Consider the following 17,522-nt stretch of genomic DNA (forward strand, 5'->3'; position numbering starts at 1 on the left):
GTAATAGCAGGAGATCTCCAGCTAGTACCTGGAGGTTGGCAACCCTACGTACTGGCCATTTTCCAACCATATGTACTTCACAAACAGACATAGACAGGAGTTCCTCTGTATGGAGATTGGTGCAAGGAAAAGGTGAAACTAGTTAATATGATACTGATCTCCCCTCTCAGCAAACGCCTGTACATTTTTTAAACTATCTTTTCTCCCCAAGGAGACCCAAAGCTGTTAACAATATAGGGGGTGAAATAGAAATAAACCGGGGGGAAAGGGGAGAAGTCTTCTGAGTTCGAACCAGGTCTTTTCTCTCTCTTTTTAACTGATCTAGTTGTGAATGCAGGCTGTGCACCTCTGGGCATGTCCAGAGCTTGAGCAAGGAGAACAAATTCAGCAAGATATTATTCCACTGCTGCTAGCTAGCAGGGTCTTCCTCAGTTTCTCCCCGCCATGTTTTATGTGTAGCCTGCTACAGCTTGTGTGTGCATTTTTTAAATGTCAGTGAGTAGTTATGTTTAATGTTTCCGTTTCTTTTGTATTGCTTTTTGGTAGAAAGGCATACACATTATGTTGGTATACACTGCAGGAACACATGGATCTGTTTATATAATTATACACCCAGTGTTGCTAGTAGAAAAACAGAGATATTCAGTAGGCTACTCATAATTTTTGTATGCATAGAATTCTATCTCAGTCTGACATGAAATATTTTGTACATTTTTGTTTTTATACAATCGGAGTAACAAATCAGAATTAGAAGGACTGAAATGAAATGGCACATTTTGGAAAATGTGGAGATGCATTGTTAAATTCAAGGCCATCTCATTTAGGGAAAAGCAAGCAACATACAAACATGCCGCCATCTGATTCTAACTTTCAAGCTTCTGCGATGCATTATTTATCGATGAAAACGCAACACTCCTCACTTTAACCTCAGTACATTCTCCGGCTAGAAAAATGGAAGCTCCGTCAGGACTTGTTTATTTGAACCTGTTTCAGTTGGCATTGTTAGAGAGCCTTATTGGAATAAGGATGCCATTGAACTTTGCAGGCTTGCTTGTTCAGTTCTAAGCTCACCGTTTTGAATTTGCTTCTCCCTTGTGTGACCCGAACCATCCTGTTTTCTTTTGCCTTGTGCAGAACTTCTCTTGTAAAATGCATCCATTTTCCAATGTTCTCTGTGCATCAATACATTAGCAATATGTGTTATCTGCATATTATGCATAGAAATGAGGTTTATTGCATAGACAAATTATGTACAAATTGTGTTAAAAGTATTTAAATGTATAAAAAGAAACAAATCAACCACCAGCAATGGAAATGGGTATATATAAATCGTACAGTATTTATTTGTTTAGCATAGTTGTATTCCACTTTTCTCCACTATGGAGACACAAAGCAGTTAGTAATACACAAAGACAAAATACAATAAACATGAAAAAGAGGGCAGGCTTCTAACTGCCAAGCAGGTCTTTCTCTCCCCACACTAGCTGACCTTATGCCCATCTCTAGGTTCCAACCCTCCAGCTAACAGCCCGATCCTGAGAATCCTCTTAGAAGGTGGGGGAAGGCTTGCGCTGGCGTAAGTGCCACTTGCCCCAATGTAAGTGCCACTTGCACCGCCTTAAATGGCATGGACGCCAGCGTAGGAGGAGTTAGGCGGGTGTGGAGAGGCAGCGGCGATGTTGTAACAGGAATGGTGACTCAACCTCCATGCCAGAACAGCGCAGGGGCCCATGCCGTTGCCTTTGGAGGTGCCCCGAGGGGTGTTCCCAGCACTAGTCAAGTTCCTAAGGGGACTCAGCAAAGAAACAACCACTTTTGATGGTGCAAACTTACACCAGGTATTTACCTGGCACAGCCCATTGAGTCCCATGTAATCTTCCTCCTAAGCTGACTGTTTGCCTAGTGGTGGCCCATAGCTCCCTGACCAAGTGTCCGGCCAATGGGGCTGGGGTGAAAATGGCCATGCCCCCACAGAGGAGGTCCTTGGCTGGCGGGGTAATCCCTCATAAGCACCACTTCAGCCAAGCACCACTTCTGACAGGTAAGGCTTGCGCAGCTCGAGATGCTGCTGGGGAGCTCCCTGAGGTGTGGACTTAGCGGGACATCCAGATTGCAGGACTCCCTTGCAAGGAGGGGATAAATACCCCATGCACCAGTCCACCCATGAGACTTTGCTTCAGGATGGGAGCACTCACATTGGTGGCAACAGACATGGGCTCGCCCCCTCCATACCTGGCCTCTCAATTTGAACTAAAACCCAGCTAGGAGAGTAAGGTCCACATGATGTGTGGCCAAGCTCTTCTGAGCAGATTCTCTTGCAGGTTCTACAGAGGCGCCATTCTTCAACTTGGGATCCCGGCCTCGCTGTTGCAGGTATGAAACAGGCCTCAACCAACTCTAATGCAGCATTCATGCCCCACAACTGGACTGCCTATGTGCACCACGAGAGCCGAGGGCACCCCTGACCCGTGACCGTCCTGCCTGGTAGCCACTCATCCCCACCCTGACAATGAGTCCTTTGCATCCCTGATCCCAGCCTGTGGTGCTTGGTGGTGAGGCAATGGCAACCCCGTGGTTAGTGAGGAGAGGAAGGTGTTCCACCTGACCCCCCAAGGTCTGCCTCCAGGAGGCCATCACTCATTCACCACAACCCAGCCCTCTGCTTGTTTTTCAGGTCATTGCTTTCACCTTGGAGGGAGTGCACAGGCAGGCCTGGTCTCCCGCACTACCAGGGGCGCCGACAATGCTGGAACACCCCAAATGCGGGGGGAATGGTTCAGGGCCTGAGGGTCTGCTGCCCATGCCGCCAATGGCATGGACACCAGTCCTGAAGGTCCAGTGGTCCGCCACCAACCCATGCTGGGGCTGTGCTCATATTTGCCATGGGAGTGACCACATTCTGCAGCTGCCCATTGACCCAGCCATCTGACCGTGGCCCGGGTCCAAGTGCCTGGAGAGGCAGAAGACCAGCAAGACCACCATGTTTGCATGAGTGAGAAGACTGTGCTAAAAGAATCTTGATACTATCAAATGTGAGCTCTCATCGAGATTGCTTTTTTGAAGCATTTATTCAAAGCATATGTAAGCATGTTGATGTAAAGAAAATATGTAAATTAACTGAAGGAACAGAACGCTGCAGCATGTAGCTGAATTCTGAAATCATTTTTGGAAAGTTTCCTTCGTCAACTGAATTAAGGAGGAGCAGAATACAACAAAGAATGAAACCAGAACAAGAAAGAAATAGAAAGAAGAAAGTCTACCCTTCCAAAGTAGAGGTATTATCAGCCAATTGTACCATTTTCTTTGAACATAGATTCATAGAGTTTTGATTTCATAGTTACTACTCAGTAGTTAAAGAGTGAGACCTTAAACTGATCTACTCAAAATCCTACTCTGGTCTGTTCAACATGTATTACTTCCAGGAAAGGAGTTTTAGGATTGCACTGATATGGTACTCTCATTTTGACCCATATCAAGCATTTCCCTAAGGCTTGGTTTAGGAACGGAATCTGTCTTTGGTCTCCCTAACAGATGGCATTTGCTGTCAGACAGACAGAAAGATTGCAAGGATTTCAGTGGCTTTTGATATGGGCCGAAAACGCACGGGCACTTACTCCTGTTTCTTCCCAGTGTCCTCCCCGTTCCAGCCAGGATCAGTTCAAACCGGGTGGGGGGACAATCTGTGCGCAGAACCTCTCTTGATCCGTGCCGAGTCAGCGTGCTGATCTGCCCATCAAAACAGAAAACGCAGGAGACCCGCACTTCCTGGCCGTTCAGCAAAGCATGCTCCCGGTTGTGATTGGCCGACTCACTGACCAATGACAGCCCTGCTCTTCCACTTTTCAAAAAATTTGGAAACAAAAGGGGGTGAGGTTGTGCAGGGAGGGGTTTGGAGGTGTGCGGGACGTCATGATGCCAGAAGAATAGGCTCCTGTTAATCTGAGGTGAGCCAGGGTTAACGGTTGGGGTCTTCATTTGCAAAGCCGGGTTCATTTTGGGTCGAGACAACGCTCAGCCAGCAGTATCTGAGGTGTCGTTCGTTTGCAAGAATTTGGTCCTGGTTGGAACTGGAAATAAAATGGGAGGAGACTGGGTGGAGACTGGAATAAGTGCCCGTGCGTTTTCGGCCATGGTATCCTTCTGATCCAGTTGGTTTCGACGGGATGTGGTTTAGATGGGACATCACAGTGGTAATTTCAGTCCTAACTGGTTCATTACTATCAGAATGTGATCTAGGTAACAATTGTTCTGATCCCTTGCACTTTATCCATCTTGGTTCCATCTTGTACCCTGTAATGTTTAGTATCTACATAAACTATTGGGAGAGATTGACTGGAGTTCTGGAGTGAGATGCCATCAGTATGTGGATGAAACTCAACACTGTTTTCTTGAACAGCTGAGACAGTTAAGCCAAGGGGAGGGGCTGTGGCTCAGTGGTCGAGCATCTGCTTGGCATGCAGAAGGTCCCACGTTCAATCCCCGGCATCTCCAGCTAAAGGGACTAGGCAAGTAGGTAATATGAAAGACTTCTACCTGAGACCCTGGAGAGCCACTGCCAGTCTGTGTAGTCAATACTGACTTTGATGGACCAAGGGTCTGATTCAGTATAAGGCAGCTTCATGTGTTCATGGATAGAGTTGACAATGGATTAAATGAAGGCCAGAAATCTAATTCAGGCAAGTGCCACTGCTTTCTGTTTGCCAGGCAGGAAGTGGGGAGTCATTCTGAGCAGGTCAGAATTGAACTCCATTGAAAGCATGTTTGCAGCTTCATGCACAACTTCAACTGATGCAACAGCTGCGTCCTTGCCTGGACAAACAAGGCCTGGCTAAGGCTAACCACATTCTGATCACACCCTGATTGGACTATAGCAGTCTCCTTTTTCTTGGTATACTGTCTGAAGGTTCATTTAGTGCAAAATTCAACAGCAAGATTGCTTGACAGGCACTGATTTTCAGGAACATATCTCTAGGATCTTACAAGAACTGCCTTGCATGATTCCCTCCCCCCCAGTCACAATTCGGAACACCTATTATAATCTTTAAACCCATAAATGGCCTAGATCCAGGGTCTTTAACTGGCTGCTTGGTCCCATACAAACTTGTACGTCATCTGATTTTTCTTGGCAACCAGGGACAGAGTCTTCTATGTAGTGGCACCTGAGTTATGGAATGACCTTCCCAGGGTCTTCTGTTAGGTATTATTTGAGATTACAGTGTCAATTGACAACTGTTCATCCCAGTTTTTGATTTTGCTTGGTTTTGTTTTTAGTTTGACACTTTTAAAATATCTTGTTCTATTGCTATTATTATTTATTTACCCCCACTAATCCATCTGTTGAGAAGTTCTAGAGGGTAACACTTACCAGGGTCAGTTCCTTTTTTAGGACACAACACTGGAGGCTTATGGTACTTTTGTAGTATTTACTTTTTTTTTTTTTTTACAAATGTATAAGGAAAATATAGATGGAGGAAAAGATGCCCTCCTCTAGGGCAGCAGATCTGTTACCCCACATCAGATCACCAGAGAGAAATATCCTGCATCCCAAAATGCTTGAGCCAACTTTCAGCATCATCTTTCTGTGTGCCTCTCCGCCTCTTCTAGAATCTAAACTTCACTCTCTTTTTACACAGACACAGATCTGCTCCTATTCTTCAGCTAAGGTGTATGTGTGGAGTAAAGGTCCTTGGCTAGAGCCATTTCCCAGCAGACACTGGTTCAGAATAATCAGACTCTAAGCCATAACAATATTTATAATTGATGTATTACTAATGTTTGCTTACATTGCTATTAATATTGTAAGCCATTTCAATGACCTCCTAAATGAAGAGGCAGTACAACTTTTTTAAAGCAAAGTTTTGTAGGAAGAAAGAATGGTCCAATCTGTGAAGAATATTCAGAAAACATTTCACAGGAATCGTGGATGCAAAATTAAGATTAAAGACTCCATCAATATAAAAGTGTCTCTTGCATGATTTTTAGGCTAGCTGCTACATTTTATCCAAATTACTGTCTTGTCCTCCTAACATAAGATGAAAGGAACAAATGAACATTCATTAAATATATTATATAGTAGTTTTGGATGTGCATCATGTATGGGCAATCTGGCATGTCTCAAAATAGATGTTGAATTCAGTTTTGTAAAATGCTATGCAATTTATCCCAATTGATTAAAATGCAAAAAAATCTGTTTGTCTCTAATAACATATTAAACTGAAAATAACATATTTTCAGCAAATTAGTTCCAGAAGTCTGGATTTATGGAACTGCAGATAAACAATTTTATTTGATCATTTATAGACATTTTTCTTTGTAAAAGAAACTTCATTAAAAGTTTTTTTAATTAAATACATGTAAAATATTACAGATTGCTAATGCCACAAACAGGCCCTGTTTTCCAGCCATGTTCTGTCTTGAATTCTAATGATCACCTTAGGAGCGCTGAGATGTGGGCTAGTGGTTTGTCTGTTGTGTAATGATTCAAGCATTCATCATGCAGTGAGATCTCCATGGACTAGTTTTCCTGCAAGGGCTCATATTAATGTAACCAACGGCCACCATATTATAGACAAGCTAGACAGTTGCTATGCATCCTAAATAGGCATGCTGATATGTTTCAGGCAGGGCCGCCTTAACAGCATTATAGGCCCCCAGGCAAAGCAGTGCACTGGAGCCCCTACCTAACCAACCACTCACAGGAATAAAAATGTAAATGGCTGATAAAATTAAAGATATATTTATTGGTGCTTCCATAATGAACAAGTCCTTTCTTACATTATACTTCAGTATTTATTCTTAATCCAGACCCAAATTAACATCAATATTGTTCATTATCTTTAGTAAAACATTGGTTCTTGTAGGTTATCCAGGCTGTGTGACCATGGTCTTGGTATTTTCTTTCCTGACATTTCGCCAGCAGCTGTGGCAGGCATCTTCAGAGGAGTAACACTGAAGGACAGTGTCTGAGACAATATTTAGTAAAACACATGCTAAATATGCATTTTCTAATAACAAATATTTATTGTTCAGTATAGTTCTTATTTAGAGAGCCCCGTGGTGCAGAGTGGCAAGCTGCAGTACTGCAGTCAAAAGCTCTGCTCGCGACCTGAGTTTGATCCCAATGGAAGTCGGTTTCAGGTAGCCGGCTCAAGGTTGACTCAGCCTTCCATCCTTCCAAGGTTGGTAAAATGAGTACCCAGCTTGCTGGGGGTAAAGTGTAGACAACTGGGGAAGGCAATGGCAAACCACCCCGTAAACATAGTCTGCCTAGTAAATGTTGGGATGTGACGTCACCCCGTGGGTCAGTAATGATCCAGTGCTTGCACAGAGGACTACCTTTACCTTTAAAAAAATAGTATTTATTCATTTACAGCAAGTTACAACATACATAGATTAGCATGGAGCCCCTATGCTCATGGGGCCCCTAGGCAATTGCCCAGTGTGTCCATGCATTAAGATGGCCCTGGTTTCAGGATGACCCTTAACCTCAGATCTGCTCGTCTCATCATCACCACCTGACTCGAGCATTGTGTCAAGCACCTCCTCAGCTCTGCAGTAACTTTGGTGCTAGAGCTTCCATTTTTTATTTTTTTGCTTTTTGGCTACTTTTACTCCCTCCCCCTTAATTTTCACTTAAAATTTAGTGGTGGAGCATAGTGTGGAGGCCGTGGGGTGTGTGTGTTAATGTACACTGTATATGCACAGAAAGAATCTGGGCAAACAGATTCCAGCTGTTTGAGAACAATCTGAACTGCTTGCTTGATACTCATCTCCCTCTTAATTACTGGTGATAACTCCAGCCCCAGTGCAAAAAGAGCAAATGAGCATTTAGGCGAAACTTGATTATAACTTTCGGCATATCTTCAAAATGGCCAATAAACTACAGATAGAGTAACAGCCTTATCTTTACCAGGCAGCAAATAGATTAAGTGGTGGTCGTGAGAACATACCGGAAAGTGTGAAATCAATGGAGTAATCAAAGAAAATCTTGTCGAAGAATACAAATCACAACTGAATTAAAAAATGGGCAAGTATTTCTGTCTTTGCCTTTCCACACGGCAGACTCTGTTTGATTGGGGTATTTCAGAATCTTCCAAATAAATCATTGATGGGTAAGGTGTTGTGTCTGGTCAAGAAGAAAAGTCTTCCAAAGGTTGGAATGGTTAAAATTCAAGATAATCTGGGAACACTGGAAAAGATGGGGTGCCCTGTCCCCAGAAGGAGGGTGCACATTTCCTTTTGGCATCACCACATAGTTCAAGATGGTTTCTTTGTTCTAAATGTGAATACCTTATTCATTACTAAAGGGAGGTCTGAGGAAAAAGGTGGATAGGAAATCTGTGAACTTGAAAGTCTTTTGTCTACTGAATGACTGGTGAACAGGACATGAGCTTAGCTGATGGGTGCTCAAGCAGCTCTAATCCTAAGTAGTCTTTCTACAGAGTCTATTGTATATTATTCTACAATCTAGTGCTCTGGTGAACTGAAAACTATCACATAATGTTAATGATAATTGTTATTCGTAATGTGAAGTGTTTAGCCACAACGTAAGTCACAATCACTGGCTATTTTTTTTTTAATTAAAGTTCATCATCTCAAGATCTCAAATCATGCTGTTACCTGTATCTACAGTTCTGTTGTATATTATTATGCTGGTATTATTTATTTTTCCTTGGCTTGACTATGATGGCTGAGGAGAAAAGCATAAGAGCTTAAACCTTTTCCATATTTTAATACGCACATTATATTTTCCACAGAAACACTACCTTATACTGGCTCTTGGCATCTCTCAGTCCAAATTTATTTACTAAAACATCTTATGCCATCTTTCCACCCAATTTAGTACCCTCAAGGTGGCAAATAATCGAAAACATTAAAACCAGCTTAAAAATATATGTATATTAAACAATTAAAAGCAACAATTCAACAAAATGCATACACATACAACAGGAAAGAGAGTTTAGGGAAGGAATGCGAAACAAAGAAAATTCTTCAGTAGAAGACAGTTATAGAAGGGGACAGATAAATATGAAGAGGTAATTCCATAGTTTTGGTGCTACAACCAACAAGGCCCTTTCTCAGGTTGCCATCCCCCTGGCCTCTAATGAGGAGGACACCCAAATCAGGGCCCCTGAAAATGACTATAGTGGATAGGTCCATATTGGAGTAGGTGGCCCTTAAGGTATGATGGTCCCAAACCACATAGGACTTTAAAGCCCCCCCAAAAAAAACCTGTAGAAGGCCCTCCTACTGTTGATGTCCATACTTGTCACACTGCTTTGTAAATGCTTGTGTTATTCTACCTCTGTAGCACCTTCTAGCACAATAGGATGGACAGCAATCTTCTATTCCATTGGTAAGTTTGGTAGGTGCACTTTACATCACAGAATTACCTTTATTTCCTGTTCCTTGCTCAGATGTAATGGGTTAAAAATGAGACTCATCCCACCAGTAAATGCTTGCAAAATAGGGTGTGGAACTCTTAATGAAAGGATATGGAAGAGCATTCTTTTGATTCACAGAAATTAATGCCCATGAACAATGGCTGCTTTTTGTAGTCCATAAAACCCACAACGAAATGCACTAAAACCAGATATGTTGTGCAATATTAAGCATGTAGCAATTATCAAGTCGGCATTTGATTATATTCATTCATATTAATGGAGTAGTTTTCATTTATAGGTTTGTAAACATTTCAAACTCTGTTACCTAGTGGCATTATTTCATTCTCTGACAGAATGCATTATCATTTGTTTTAAGGCAGTGGTGGAGAGCAGCAAGCAAAGGAGAGCCATGCAGCCGATATATTCAGTGCCTTGATTGTAGAATTAAATTTGAGCACTAGCAGGATGGTAGCATTTTCTCCTCAAAGGTCAGTGTGATTGGTCCCAAATTTACTTGTCATCCTGTCCATCAGGTTGAATCACCCCTTTTCAGAATGCAGTGAGCACATCACCATGGCAACCATTTTATCAAAATTGTAAAAGCTAAGAATTCCAGTTGTCTATCTGGAGAATGCATTTAATTGCTAATGCAGACCTTTAAGAAGTCCCCCATTCATCCTTGAAGAAGGGAAATGGAAAAGTCCCAACTCAGATGGGGAGGCTGGGGTTGATGGCTCTTTCTCCCGAAGACTCAAAAAAGAAGGTTAGTTATATGTTGCGGTTAGTTATATGTTGCGGTGGATTGAATTTTAAATCCAGAAGAGACTTCAAAAGTATGCAGATCACCAGTGGGAAAGAGGAGAACTTTGGAAAGCAAAGTTGCTACTACATTAAATTCATTTGCATGTATCCTGCCTTTTATTAAGATGGATGATATGTTATGTTTTCTTTCTAATTAATACAAATTCTGCTTTAGCATCCTGCAGAATTATATCTGTTTTATGTTACTCTAATAGCTTCCCTCAAAGAATCCTGGGAATTGTAGTTGGGCGAAGTGCTGAGAATTCTGTTACATTTCCCTTCACCACACTATTCCTAGGGCATCTTGGGAACAGGGTATTACTGTTATATTAATTTAAGTCTGCAGTGCAGATTCCCCTTTGGTTTATATATTACATAATTAAAGGTTTGTACAGTTTCCTTTTGTTGGTGGATGGAATAATTCCTCATACATCAGATAAGCAGCCATTCTAATGGGCCTCTTCTGTGTCGTTAAGAACATGCCTATTTAATTTCCCCATATATCTTATTAAAGATTTTAATCTGGGTTTTCAGTAATTGTCAAAGGAACAACTTCTTTCCCCTGAAAATTTCTCTTCAAGAGTTTGTAAATGGAGGTGGGAAGGTGCATGCAATAGACTAATGATCAGTGCTTGAGAGTATTATCTCTAGGGCTGGGGCTTGATGGGCAGGTTTTGCTTGAATACACAGACTTTAATTAATAACCATGTTTAGGGCCATGAAAAACATTTATCTCCAAACCCTTTCTTCTGCTGAACTTGACTGATGACCGTGGGGAGGGGAGAGGGGGGAATTTCCTTCCAGTACATGACAGGGCTAGTTGGTTTAAAAGACCTTTGCATTTGTTAGTAAAAACAGCAAGGGGCAGCCCACTTTCCGATGGCTGCATTTTAGCATTAAAACAACAAAAACAATAACAGTATTGTCAGAAATGTTGCAAGACATATAAGGTAAACCACTAGATCCTAAAGATAGTTTCAGAGGGTAGCTATGTTGGTCTACAGTTACAGCAGCTAGAATCGAGTCCAGCAGCACCTTAGAGACCAACAAGATTTTTGGGGGTATAACCTTTCAAGAGTCAAAGCTCTCTTCCTCAGATACATTGACTCCTAAATATCAGTTGTTTAGGATGGATCCCATGAAACTTCCATAGGTATTATTCCTAAGAGCCAATATGGCATTATTCCCTTGATGGTGTCTTAACAACAGGACCAAGATAAGAGGTTGCCTTCTCCAGACCTAGGGTTGCCAGGTCCCTCTTTGCTACCGGCAGGAGGTTTTTGGGGTGGAGCCTGAGGAGGGCAGGGTTTGGGGAAGGGAGGGTCTTCAATGCCATAGAGTCCAATGGCCAAAGTGACCATTTTCTCCAGGTGAAAGACCGGCTCTGCATCCTTGCCATCTTCTACTTGGGATAGGGTTGCCAGGTCCCTAGAGCAGAGGGGTCCCTCAGGGATCTGTGTTGGGACCAGTGGGACCTGTGTTGGGACCTGTTCATCAATGACCTGGAGTTGGGGATGAACAGCGAGGTGGCCAAGTTTGCAGATGACACCAAATTATTTAGGGTGGTTAAAACAAAAAGGACTCTCAACATTTTAATGGTTATAATGGTGCCCCTTATCAATTTCAGTGGCGGGGCTAACAGTGTGAGGGATAAGGAAAACAGTCTCAATAGGGGAGGGACAAGGGTAGGGTAGATATAATTAACAATGTAAGTTAAGACAGCAGGGTGGAAAAGAGAAGGGAAGAAAGTGGGGTGGGGGAGGCCAGCCAAGATGGAAACCGTTGCTGTCCTCAACCACAGGCCTGGTGAAACATCTTGCAGGCCCTGCAAAATTGCATCAGATCTCATAGATCCTCAGGAAGCCCAGTCCACAGCACTGGGGTAGCCACTAACAGAGGCAAACATTGCCAAAAGCTTAGCTAAGCAGGAACAAGTAAACTTAAAAACAGACACAGGTACATTTAGGAAGAATATCCTGTGATTTTTAATGTCACCTGGTACTGCACTGACATTACATCGTCATCAGAATAATAATAATAAAAAAAGACCTGCCTCTCAGATTTCATCCTGTCTTCTTAAATATGAATCCTTTACATTCTGCTTTTCCTCTTTGATACCTTAGCAATCAGTGAACTAGACGTAGCAGGAAAATGTATTTTTTCCCTGTTTGCAATATGAATGGATACTTTACCGCTTGAGAGGGGAAAGTATTTGAAGCGACAAGTAGTAACTGATTGCTACCTGGCATAAAATTTGACTGAGTTTAAACTTTCAGCAAATTTTACCCTTTATCAAAAATATATTTCACTGCTAGCTCCTTGGCAGCATCCCACTTGATATATGATGTCAGTTTGTCTCTTCAGGTACTGCTAAATACAGTACTGTGCGTGCACTGAATTAAATAAATGCTTTTAAATTCTTGTAGGTGAATGTGGCTATGACAAAGAAACTTATTTTGAATAATAAGATGGTCAGAAATATTTGGCACTCGATAGGCTTTTTGAAATACAACTTAAAATTGTTTTATTTGTCTCTTTTTGTGGGATTTAAAAGTCAGGTTAGCAATTCTTCAAAACAGGAAATGTACACTGTAACAGAATAACAGAACTGAGACGTTTGAGATGGTTAAGTTCAAATCGAGGTGGTTCACATACAAGGGTTCAAACCTTCATTTTCTACTCAGAGTGTTTTCTCTTGGCAGTCTCCAGTTTGTTTCTTAAACTTAATCTTCTTTTACCCTTTCTTAAACTTAAGCTTCTTTCTTTTTCACATCGGTTCTTTAGTTGTAGGAGTTAGGAACATTATCACACTTCCCAATTTCTTTCTCAAACTGGCCTGGGATCACTTGATTCACAAGAGATATCTCCCATTAAACTCTTAGGAATCACTCTATAATGTTAAAGCTACTTTCCCTATCTAACTGGTTATGGATGCTGTCCTGATCCAAAACCCCAAAAATGTGTTCCTTTTCACTCCTGAGAAATATCCTCCACCAGACAGCTTACAGCTCACACCACTGTTTCCAAGCTCTGTCTTGTTAAACTTCTCTCTCAGTCAACTGTTAGTTTTTAACTGTCCATTTTCTAACGGCCACTCTCAGAATTTTATTCAAACTTTTTATTTTATTCAAATTTTATTCAAATTTTATTTTATTCAAACTCCTTTTATTCAAACTCCTTGGGGGTTCCATGACTGGGACAACTCCTTGGAATGCAGCTGTCCATCACAGTGGCATACAGGTTAGCCTTGGATCTACCCTGACCATGGGCCACTGGGTTCACCATGAATCTCTCTGCCATGGTGTAGGTAAAACCTCTGCTCACTCAATACAGGCCTGAAGAAGTACTTGTTTGTTCATGAATTTGGCCTCAGTGCGGCAGAAGAATAATTTTGTTTTGTCTCCTTTCTTTTAAAGATGTTATTGCATATAGGGCTGGTTCAACCATGTATGTGAACTAGTCTAGGGTGTCAATCTTTATGAGAAACCAAATTAGATCAAGATAAATGTATTTTGTCTCTATCCATCTGTCAATCTTTCTTTATATTGAATGGGCAGGTGGGAGAGTGATAATTTGCCTAGGCACCAAAAATGCTTTAGACTGGCCCTAATCCTATGAGTGGTAGAGGGATAGAGTAGCCAGGTCCCTCTTCGCCACCAGCGGGAGGTTTTTGGGGTGGAACCTGAGGAGGGCAGGGTTTGGGGAGGGGTGGAACTTCAACACCATAGAGTCCAATTGCCAAAGCGGCCATTTTCTCCCAGTGAAAATCGGCTGGAGGTTAGTTGTAATAGCAGGAGATCTCCAGCTACTACCTGGAGGTTGGCAACCCTATAGAGGGAAAATATCACAAAAGAGCAAGCACAGCCACACTTAGGTGTTGCTTGCAAAGGAGTAAGACCCAGCATTTGTGGGGGCAGAGGGATAGATGTGTCAGGTCATATGTTCTTTTTGGCCTTCACACAGTATAAAACAGTATAGCTCTTTCCCTCACCGATACAAATAATAAAACAGGGCCCTGAATGCCTGCTCACATGAAGGCCCATTTGCCAGACTTCTGATTCCCCTTCTGAATGGAATCAGGTACAATCAATAGACAAGAAGAAAGTCAACCTGGATACAATTACCAAGGTTAAACTGGATGTCCTCTATACATATTTTCCAAAACACATATTCTCTTCCTTTCAGAACAGGGCTACTTTTCAAAGCTCTGATACTTATGAGGATTTACCAATGATTAAAAAAAGGCGATAAAGGTAACCCTATCTCCCCACCTCTCTCCTCTGGCAATATTTTAAGCCTAGCGATTTGAAGCTTAACAGACATTTGACAGTATTTTCTTTTGTGAAAGCATTTATTCCAAGATAAATCCAGGATTTTCAAAAGTCTAGATTAAAACAATTTTGGAGAATTCTACATATTGTTAACCATAGAAGGCAAAATGTTGTCTGGGGGTGATTGAATAAGCTAGGGAAGAAGTAACCTAGCACAATTTTCTGGGCCAAAACAGTGATATAAAAATAGCTACCACCATTCAATATATACAGGAGGATGTAATCAGCAGATTCCTATTGAGTTTTGAAAATACAAAGGAAATTACCTAAAGCTTTCTTGGACACTTGGCTCCTCTTTTGGCTTCCATGCCAATAATTATCCACCAGTTTAAATTTCTTCCTTATTTTTTTTTTGGCATAATCATGCTTCCCCCTGTATTGGCTTGGAGGGGAAGGGGATAACATACTTTATATTGAAAATAATTTTATATTTTGGCATAATTATTTCAAACCTTTTCTTCCATGAGAAACAGTCTTTTGGTGTTGGAAGAATTACAAGAATGAAAAGTAGGTGCTGTATTTCTGGATGGAACTGGGGCAAAGATGCACTACAAACCCAGATCAATTATCTACTGGTTTAACCACCATAGTTTCCTTCAATCAATCCTGACAATTGTAAAAAATTGAAAGAGGTAATGTTCTTAATTATTAAGAAAGTACAAGTATGTACTTTTACATTTATTGTTAATATTCATGCATGGTCAAAAGGCCATATACACCCTGCTTTCTATAGATATTTTCTGGTTTCTTTCTTTTATGGCATTTTAATGCAATTTATTCATTATATCCATTTCATGTTATTTTATGCCATTGATGCAAAAACAGGGATTGATTTTAACAGTATTATTTCTATTGAACTTTATTACTATAATGAGAACTGCAGTTTCAGCCCAAATATGAAGAAACTATAAAGGGAAGTTTGAAAACAAACTAGGGCCTCTCCTCCGATTGACCTTCAGGTTTTCAGAGTGTGTGTGTGATGTTGGAGCCAGCCAAAGTCATAATCAACGCAGCTCTTGTGAAGGAGATTGCTCATCCACGCAGGTGAGGAGTCTTCTTCAGAAGCCTGGTGGTCAGCAGCTGTAGAAGCTGGCGTTTTTTAGTTGGAAGGTATATCCCTTCGGATGGGACTGGGTGAGCCCTGTCTTTTAAATAACCCTTATGCTTAATTCAGAATTGTAGATCAACCCACTGAATAGTTGTCAGACCAAGTTGGCTCCTATTACACAACCCCTACCTCAAAATGGCCACAACTATGTGACTCTAACAAAACCAGTCAAAAATAGAAAAATGGGAGAAAGCACAGAGCCATGCATCTGAGCAAAAGCAAATAGCTGAACCAGAAAAAGCTGAATGATTATTTGGCTTTTTCAGGAATTGTCTATTCAGCTTCAGGCAGATTCCCAGGTTTTGGTATTTGGTCTACCTAAAACCCTAATATTGCCAAAATGGCTAATTTCAGGTTTATTTTTAGTTCGGGTATATCGATATGAACAACCCTACAGTTTACCCTACCTCACAGATTAAATGTAAGGGAGAACCTTATGTGCTACTGGGGGTAGAGGACCATCATATCTGGAGTCCATGGGGTCTTGAAAGCCCCAACCCAGTCACTGCTTTCTTGTGCAGGTTGTTGGATTGGAAGCTGACTAATCCAAGCATCTGAAGGTGTGATTAGTTTCACCCACCTAGAGTTACAAAGCATTACAAGGGAGAAGAACCACAACTAGGGTTGCCAGCCTCCAGGTGGTGGCTGGAGATCTCCCACTATTACAACTGATCTCCAAACAACAGGGATAAATTCATCTGAAGAAAATGGCTGCTTTTAGAAGGTGGGCTCTGTAGCATTATACCCTAGAAGTCCTTCCCCTCCCCAAACCCTGCCCTCATCACACTCCACCTGCAAAATCTCCAGGTATTTCCTAACCCAGAGCTGGCACCCCTAGCCACAACACTGTAACCTGCATCCTTGCCTAGGAATTCTTCTGAGCCAGCTCCTTTCCCTCTCTTTGGCTTCACCTTCCCCCTTCTCCTCCTGGCTGCCTTGGGCTCCTGCATCCTCTCCCTCCAGCTAGTCTCCTACCACTTCCTTTCTTCCCTATAGCCCCAGCACCACACCTGGCCCCTGCACTAAACTTCACCTTCCTCTTCTCTGTTCTGAGCTCCTTAGCCAGCTCCTGATTTCTATAGCCATGTCCTGCCTTATACCACCTGGTGCAGAGAACCACTGCTCTCCGGATCTAGGCTCACCTACTGCCCCTACATCTTCTGAGCCTCCCTGTGTCAGCCTGTTGCTGAGGCTACCCTGGCTTTATTTCCAGCCTCTGGTCCCATTCTACTCCACCCAGCTGAGCCTTGTTGCTGGGCACAGGGGCATGGCCTACCCTATCAGCTGGGTCTTTACCAGGCAGCCTGCCATAGCACCCTGAGCCCCTTGCTGGGAAGTCAGCACAAATATAATCAGACAGATACATTATTGATGCTTATTCAGGCAACAGTCCTCATCCTTTGCCATTGGTAATAGGAAGTTGGCTCTTTTGGACTCCTTTGGAGAGCCTGTGTAGTGTAGTGGTTGAGAGCAGTGGTTTGGAGTGGTGGACTCTGATCTGGAGAAAAGGGTTTGATTCCCCTCTCCTCCACATGAGTGGCGGACTCTGATCTGGTGAACTGGGTTTGTTTCCCCACTCCTACACATGAAGCCAGTTGGGTGACCTTGGGCTAGTTACAGGTCTTAGAGCTCTCTCAGCCCCACCTACCTCACAGGGTGTCTGTTGTGGGGAGGGGAAAGGAAGGTGATTGTAAGCTGGTTTGATTCTTCCTTAAGTGGTAGAGAAAGTCGGCATATAAAAACCAACTCTTCTTCTTCTTTGGTTTGCAACAATCTTTGTTAAGACATGCAAACAAAACAATTAAAATGATTGGGAGAAAGGAGGAAAGTTATCCAAAGCTATGCTTGTTATTTTATCAAGCCGTGCCTGGCATTACTTTCCTATATTTGCTTTTGTGT

Source organism: Euleptes europaea, chromosome 8 (genome assembly GCF_029931775.1).
Source record: "Euleptes europaea isolate rEulEur1 chromosome 8, rEulEur1.hap1, whole genome shotgun sequence".
Taxonomy (NCBI): Eukaryota; Metazoa; Chordata; class Lepidosauria; order Squamata; family Sphaerodactylidae; genus Euleptes; species Euleptes europaea.